Raw genomic sequence first — 9,315 nt, 5'->3', positions numbered from 1 at the left:
ATTTAAACCAGCAGGGAGCGCTGCCTAACAATTGGCAGTCAATGAGATCACCCCAAACTGTTTACAGTAACAACCAGCAGAGCTGTGACGATGTTAACAGTAGGGAGTGATACCATTGGCCAAGGTTGTTCATTAGCATGGGGGTTGAAGTGGAGAGGCATTTTTTTAAGGAAAGAAGAGGCAAACATCAGTGTCCTACTTTTCAATAGATTAGACAATAGATTCAATGGTTTTGTCGAATTAGACGTTCAATTTCTTGAAAATATAGCAAAACATATGGCAGCCTTAGGACTACCATTTCATAAGATTGGGCTTTCCGCAATTCCTTTATTGGTTTGAAGTAGATTGAGAAGGGATCTAGTCAATAGTTGGGGTTAAGGCAGAATGTTGCCTTAAGAAAGGGAGCCCATGTAGCCCCACAACGTTGGCTTTTCCGTCATGTTCCCCCATGTTGTGACATAATAAAGCAAAACAAAATCTGTATATTGGAGTGCTGGTGACTTTGTGTTTTGCTTTCTTGTGCAAATAGTATGCGAAGAAATGGCTTAAGAGTTTATACCAATGGACTGGGCTTGTGTGGATAGCATCAGTTTGAGATCCTTCTATTCAGATCTTATTGACGGGTGTATTTGACCTGCTGATGACTTCCATTTGACTTGCTTCAAATGGGGCTGGCCTTCCAAACCCATTTGAAGCATGTAAAAGCCCATCAACACATACTATAAGAAACCAAGAATACCAATGTGTCTTTCTTGGCCTTGCTTTTTATTACAAATTGTTGTAGACAGTATTAAAGAAAATAATGTATGTAGAGTTCATTTTAAGTCATGCTTAACATATATATGCAAATATTCTCTGTATTTATTCAGTAAAGCAATGCAAAGAGCAGTTTTTAGTGGTCAATGTTAACTTTTACTCTGCCAAAGACAAATAAGTGATTGTTGTATTCTTAGTAGCAATGGGTTCATAGCACATTGCTTTTGCCTTAATAGGGCTGACTGTTGGTTTTGGTGTCCTCATACAGAATACATTGTACTCTGTGTACCGTACATGATATAAACAGAGGCTTTTCTTGCACACAATATATTAGCATGCTCAGTGTACCAAAGTGCCTTCTTTTGAACAGTATTGTAAAGTTCTATATATTATAATTGTGGTCTTTTTTTATATTTTTGTGTCAATCTGTGCTTTTCTTTTTTTTAAGAAATGATAATAAATACTTTGTTGTACACATATGGTCTGTCATAATTTCTGGGGATGAATTAGTTAAATAATGTCAAGGTTTGGTTTTGTAAGGTACACATGCAAGGAAATGGAATTTTTATGGGCTTTATTTATGCATATCCATACATTTTTACTGAGCAGGGCACAACATATTGCACATTTTTTTATGCATTTTTTTTCTGTAAAAAAAAAATATATGTATATATATTTATTGTACAGTGCTGCCTAATATGTTGGCACCTTATAAATACAGTTTAATAATAATCATATATACAATGTTCTCTCCAACCCCATTTAGCGGGTCGCACCACCTGGCACTTTTCATTAACCACCCGGGTAAAAGATTAAATATATCTGTCTTAACTGCAAACAGATTTGCATTATTGGCCATCCAGTTCACCTTTTTCACGCAACACTATCCTATATGACAAGTTAGGAGACTTGCTTTTTCTCTGCTGCAGTTAACACTTACAGGTCTTGACCCTCCTGCATCCTTTGACTGTACACTGAAAGCAGAAACAACATACTGATTATCCCTCCCTGTCTTCCTAAATCATTTTGCTGCTTTTTAGCTCATAGAAGCACAACTGATCCATTCATTGTGCTGCTTCTCTGTCTCCCATTGAGCCGAATTTAATAAAGCTCCCCAAGGCTGGAGAAGATATTTTCTTCAGTGAAGCTGGGTGATCCAGCAAACCTGAAATGGATCTGGTCCCTGATGGCACATACATATTCCAAGATGACAATTCAGGATTCATCTGGTTGAAATTGTGAAAGAATGGTGGTTCAGGTAACATGGGACATAACCCACACTCTAAGAGCATTGAGAATCTTTGGGATGTGCCGGAGAAGACTTTACACAGTGGTCTGTTTCTTCCATTGTCCATATGAAAAGTAAATGTCATGACTTTGCATAATGATACCACAGTGAATGTGCGCCGTAATCAAAGATGAATGGGGTCCCATAAATAGTGTGTGTAGCTTTTTTCTTTTTCGGACAGGTAGTGTGTTCCTTCAGGGTTTGTTCTTTAGTATCAGATCCCATTATTTAGCCAAAGACTCATTATTTTCAGTATTTTTTAACTATCAATGTATTAGTCATAGTGTGTACATTGTATGCTTCACATGTGACAAAACCTTCAATATTGCTGTAAATATTCACTCATTACTGTATCAGGTGAACAATGACACCGCTTGCAGCATTATAAGAGAAAGAAAAGAAAATCTGTAACATACTTGTAACAATGTCACTGAATCAGTATTTTACAATTTAACAGATTTATTAAAAAGTAATTAATTCTGATTTTAATAGGAAGAATAATAGGCCAATTATTACCTTTCTTTATTAATGCTGAGTTTATATGTAGCAGCTGATCATAATAAGCAGAAGCTGCCATTATCTCTTGTAATAACTTTTAAGTCCCAAGAAACCCCTGCATATATTCATGGTATGTCTAGTAGTACTTTAGCTTGGTGGTGAATGGGATGAATGCTTCCTATATTGTTGGCCTGGAGAAAGATTGGTACTTTTATAGATCGCCAACTAATGCTTTGTTGCAATAACTGACGTAAAGGGCACAAACTGCTGAAGGAACCCCTAGCAACATCTGGAGGAAACCTGGTTGTGAAACACTGACCTAATGTATCACCTGGGTACCTTCATATAACCTGCTGTACTACCATTTATCTGAGCAGTATGATTGAATAGTTAGCTAGATATACTATTTGATGCAATGAATGCACTATATTTTAATTTATTAAAGCGATTATGGGACCACAAATATAAAATATTTATATATATACACCTTATAGAGAACCCAGGGATTACAAGACAGTCTTACAAGAAGCTGAAAATGTGTAGGCACCAGCAAATGAAGATGTATAGTTGACCTTCCATAAAGACAAGCACACTTTAAAACTATCCCAGAACTTACAGTGGAACTAAACTTTTAAAACAAAATATTGCGAGCAGGCAGGTTTCATTGTAGAAGACCTGTGGTATATATCTTTTGCAATAAAACAGACTTAATTGCAAAGTTCTGTAAATGCCCACTGATCTGTGCATGCACAAATACCTACACAACTCCTGCATATGTGGATGCCAGGAATGAATAAACTCCAATGCACATATGTGGAAGTTTTGTCATTACAGTCTGAACAATTAAGACAGTTGAAAACCAAAACCCAGAGGAAGACCAGATGAAGATGTTAGTTAGTGACGGAGCAAGGAGAGATCAGTTTGGTTCTGCTTTTAGAATGTCCATCATTTTTTGTAACTGCTTCAATGAACCTTAATGAGAAAAAGGTGGATAACTTATGAGTTCAGCTCTTTACCAGGGCACTATGGGTGAAGGTTGTCAAAAAAAAAAACAGAAATCAGCACAAGGCCCACTGGTATTAAAGTGACAGGAGAATGCCTGGAACCCCAACTATAATTACTATACACACAGATCACAGTACATTAGCATGGTGGTCAATATAAAGAATGCCTCTTACATTGCTGGCCAATGGGAGGATTGTCACCCTTACAGATCATTGGTATCACTTAAACTGACCTGAGGGGCACAAACTACTAATTGCTCAAGGAACCCCCAACATCCCATGAAGGAATCCAAGAGACAGAACCTGGTTGAGAAACACTGGTATAGAGCATTATTGGAGACATTTGTTAGCCTCAATTTTAGGCCTTGGCATAGTGCCCAATAACCAGTTTAAATTACAGCCAACATGCCCAATCTATGTTAATCTGGTAAATGCATTTCATGAGCATTTGTTGGCAAACATTTTAAATGTTTGTTATAAATTGTTCCCTATTGTTAAAAATGCTCTCTAAAGCATACACACTTCCAATGGTTCTCGCCCGATAATGGCTGCAGGGCCGATATCGGATGAGAATCTGAAGTGTGTACAGCGCACATCGTTCATCGTCCAAACGACCGTCCCGGTGGATTCACGGACAATGAACGATGAACAATTGTAATGCAAGGGAAGAGGGACAGCGCACAGCGGGGTGCCACTCCATCGTTTTCCCCCTCCCCTCCCCATACAGGAGAACTATGCCGTATGTACAGCACTTGTTCATGCATTGTGCAGTGCTAGTCGTTGGAAAGGATCGTGAAAGATCATTTCCAATGACTATAATTGGAGGTGGGTACGCGGCCTAAAGTGTTTTATCGAAATCAGTTATTTCTTGACATTTTCATTATTTGTTGTTGTGGAAGCAGCTTTATTGTTAAAGCAGACCTATGACCACGTGTTTTATTTTCTATTAAGGGTGGATAATCTACAGCAGTAAAGACTAAATGGGAAGCCCAAAGCCTCCTGGGATACATACGTCACCTATCACAGGAGGCTGGGGACTGCTCCTTCTGCCCATGCCCAACCTCGGTCATGGGCAGAAGAGGCTTTCTTCTACTGTAAAAAAGAAAAGTGCCAATCTCACGCATGATCAGTGGGATCAGCACTTTTTTATAAAATTTTCCGAAAGTGCGTCACACAATCTCAAGCCTGCGCAGTGTGAGATTGAGTGACATGGGAAGTAGAACCCAGAGGAAGATGATTGCCCACTGTCCAGTCCACATGAGGACGATGAAGGAATACGACCGATTGGATTCTGATCGCAGAGGAACAGCTTTCCATCTATAAAAGTCTTGTTAATTTTTAATGACTGTAACATGAATCCCCAGCACCTAATGTCATAACGGATTTACTTTTAAAATTCCAAACTTTATCATTATATGGTGATGGATGAACAACTTTTTTACACAGTACCCATGCGATGATCTTTTAATAAGAATACCAATAAGCCAATTCACTTAAATTGCTTGGTGCTGGTTCCACAAAATGATCCAGTGTTACATATGGGATTTATATAAAGAATTTACATATGGAAACATGCTCTCATGGGTATAGTGACAAGTCCTGGCAGTTTTCCTCTAAAAACTCAATTTTATCAGACACTTGCAGGTAGAGCATTACAAGGATCACTTTGGTTATTCTGCCACCTTGTGCACATTTGGTGGTATTGTTTTATGGAACTTTTATAAAAGAATATTTATTTAGTGACAACATCTTCTGTGTAACAGTACAAATGACAATACTTGGGGCGCATACAGACATATTGTTTAGGCATGATAAAAAAAAAAAAAAAACTCAAACTGCCAATGTTAAAGTGACCCCATCAGCTTTTCTAAATCCAAATTACCACTTGCTGCTCTGATAAAGTTGAAAGAAACACTTCCAGGAGTGTTGATGCTTTATTGACCCTACAGAGCTTTTTCATCAACCATCAACTTTCACATCATTTCAGGACAAAGTAGTAAAATGGGTTCGGAGAGAGGAACCTATGAGTACTATGAATTATTCCTTTTCATTGGAGCACCATTCAGCATTGTGGTTGGCAGTGAAAGTAATTACTTAATTTTGTAAAGTACAGGGTTAGGGTTATCTACATTTATAAGTTGCTCAAGCCAAAACTTTAGTTTTAGTTTTTGAATATAATAACAGATGTTTGAAGGTCAGAAGTTGGATGGGAAATCTTAAGCTGCGTACACACTTCCAATTTTTATCGTTGGTAAACGAACGATCCTGCACGATATCTGCGAACGATCGTATGGCACCGATCCTGTACATACAGATAACAACACGATCGTTCAAAGATATTGTACACACGATAGATGCGATCATTTGAATGATATAGGAAGTGACGTGCACCACAGGAAGTGAGCGAACGTTCGTTCACCGCGCATGCTCAGACCATGGACGATCACTGAACGACCGTACACACGATAGATGGTCAATGATCGTCGTCCAATCCGATCCGCCGGTCCGGTCGTTCATTTCCAACGACTATCCTCGTTCGTCGGCGTCGTTGGTTACTTTTTTTTACGAACGATTTTTGGCCAATCGGTCGTTCATCGTTCGTTCGTCGTTCATTTCCAACGATAAAAATTGGAAGTGTGTACGCAGCTTTAAGCTTTGCCAGATCAGAAGGTCAGGGAAAATCTTTCAGAGGAGACACATGATTTGATGACAGCTTTTCACTTGGGAAAGAATTCCACTCACTTTTTGTTTTGTCTCCAGGACAAAACGGAAATGTGGATAAATATTACTGAAACCAAAAATAATTACTGATTTGTTAATTGATGTTAAAAAAAACATGACACTCCATTCTTTCTACTGAAAAACATATGTGTATATAAATATATATATAATGAAATTAGATGCATTTACCTTGCTGTATACAAATATGTTGTCATTTTTTGTGTCATTAACTAGTGAATGTACAATAAGAATTCAAAATTCAGTAAAAGCATTTATGAGTGAATGTGCAAGGAATTTGTATTATACAGAGTATTTTATATTTTTTAATATAATTAATGCACATTCATATCAACAATGATATTTTATGCACAATTTTTGTTTCCATATTATTTCCCCATATTATAGTCCCTATTCTATTTTAACCTGGATACAGACCCTGCAGACTCACTTTCTGTACTCACATGATCCTGGTATTCTATGATTATTCTATGATATTCTATCTTCATATATAGAAAATTGGTACCTTTGTCTTACAAGCATATAAAACAATTTGTATTCACTCCTATTTTATGTACAGCGCTGCGTACTATGTTGGCACTATATAAATACAGCTTATCATTATAATATTAATATTAAATATAATAATATCAAGTACAACCTTGGATGAAAGTGCCCTTACAGCTCATTAAAATAGTGTTTATGCCACCTGGAAAGTGATATAATAAAGCCATCGCCTTATGTCTAACTGCATACCGTCCATCACCTTCTATCCGTCATTGAATAACAAGTGTGAAAAGGAATGATTTATTGAATTTTCAGCAAAGATATTCTATAATGACCTGGACACATTTAAAATTGGATCAGAGGGAATTTTCAGACCAGTTGTTTATTTAATATCACACAAATAGTCATTCATTTTATTTAAATGGAGACAATAAGTCACTCCGTTGTTTCATATCATTGTGTGTCCCACTCTAAAAATGGACAAAGGAGAAAGTCATCTGAGGACATCAGAAAGAAAATGATAGACAGACATGTTATTAGAAAAAGGGGGTGTAAGACCATTTCCAAGCAGCTTGATGTTCCTGTGACAACCACTGCAAATTTTAGAAATGTTGGACCCTATGGACTGTTGTCGGCCTCCTTAGACAAGGCCTCAATAGGAAAATGAACCCCGGAATGGTGGACCAAATGCCATTGACAACCTACATAGAGATATTAGCTCAAGACCAAGGTTCATCCATGTCTGATCTCAACATCCATCAATATTTGAGGGTGGAACGTTTTAACAAATTGTAACAGCTCTATGCCCACAGATAAAAAAAATTGTGAAAGCTACCTGCTTTTACATGGAGGAAGTGTTGTTATGTTTTGGTGCCGCTTTGTTTTATATGGCATAGAGAAATCTCCCGTCATTACTTATTTCATGTTAAACAAAATCAGACATTTCTTTAGAAGTTTGATTTACCAGAATATTTCAGAGATAATTGTGCGTATACCAGGTGGGGTCCTACCTTGGGTATTGCAGGTGTTGTGGACACTTTCTATTAGTTGTCTAGTAGCAGGGTCCTCCAAGAATTTAAAAGAGGATGCAAAAGCTGTGAGGTCAATAGGGGTGTAGAGATCCTTTTCACCCACAAGCCGTGTTGGCAATAGACCTGGAATGATGTATGAGTATATCTTCCAAGGTGAAAAAAAAATGGAAAACATGTTGTGTGCGTTAGAATAGGGTACAAAAGTAAGGAAGGCAACCAATTTAAAGCTAAACTCCAACAGAGATGAAATATGTACCACCCAAATATCTGTCAGTACCATGTTCAAGAGCTTTGCAATTAAAGCGTAACTATCACCAAAGGGCACCAAAAGACCACCGAAGTTAGACAACTCTTTAATATAGGGTAAAAATTATCTTTTGAAGCTCCTTCTCTGGGAGCAGAGAGCCTCCTGGGATACCTTTGCCACCCATCCCAGGAGGCTTTTGACTGCCCCTTCTGCATTTTCTGGAAATTGGGCATGCACACAGAAGAGGCTTTTTCCTACATGGAAGAAAAAAATGCACAATGAGATCGGCATTCTTTTTTTTTCCTCCTTTACAGTGGCTATGTCACCCAATTTGGTGCCTCTACAGTGTGAGATGGGATGACGAAGGTAGAAGCTGGAAGGTGAAGAAAAAAGATGGCTGACCCCAGCGCTTCTTTTATACCGGAAAACAGGATGGTGTGGGACCCAATCCAGAAATCTCTGTAAAAGTTAAGGTAAGTCCTTTTTTTTTTTTTTTTTTAAGTTTGGTTTCACTTTAACTTCATAAAAATCAGTGGGTAGCTTTAGAGATGGATTTTTCTTATACTTTACAGAAAAATGCTTTTTGCATTTTGCCCCACAAGTGTCTCCCTACCCCCACATTTGTCCAACTTGCTTAGTTTACTGCTACAGCTAAAGTCATACTTCTCTAGGTGGCCACCATGAATACAGACCAACCATGGGAGTAAATGGAGCTATGCTTTACATGTCCAGAAGACCGTCAAGACTTTTGTGTGCAAAGCGGGGCCACACATTGCAGATCCCTGGAGCAGGGCTGAAGGAGAGTTTTTAGGTGAGTTGCTTGGACTGAAGGGGGTTTCTCCAAAGGACACTAAATATTACACCGTGGTTTAAATTGCAAAACACTGCAATGCAATACATTGGTAAAAAAATGGATAACTTCCGCCTGTATAGAAAAATGTAACAAAAAACTTGTAAACACATCCATTGTAATAGAGCCGAAGGTAAATTTTCCAGGGAACGAGAAGAGGTCTGTAGACATTTTTCATACACACTTTGCTTGGTATGCAACTGGCAGATTTGTAAAGTGTCTGATCATTTGCTCTTCTTGTGAAATACATAGGTCAAAGCACAGTACAGCTATTCAAATATTGATTGCCAGAATGTAGTAACAGATTCTAATGAAGAACACTTTGTTTACAGGAATCTAGTGAATATTAACAGATGGAACGGAGGTCTCTCTGTTTATGTGATTCATTATTTGGATTGAAAGGACTTCAGTGACAG

This window comes from Pyxicephalus adspersus, chromosome 11, assembly GCF_032062135.1.
Source record: "Pyxicephalus adspersus chromosome 11, UCB_Pads_2.0, whole genome shotgun sequence".
Lineage (NCBI taxonomy): Eukaryota > Metazoa > Chordata > Amphibia > Anura > Pyxicephalidae > Pyxicephalus > Pyxicephalus adspersus.
Note: the sequence above shows the minus strand (reverse complement) of the source record.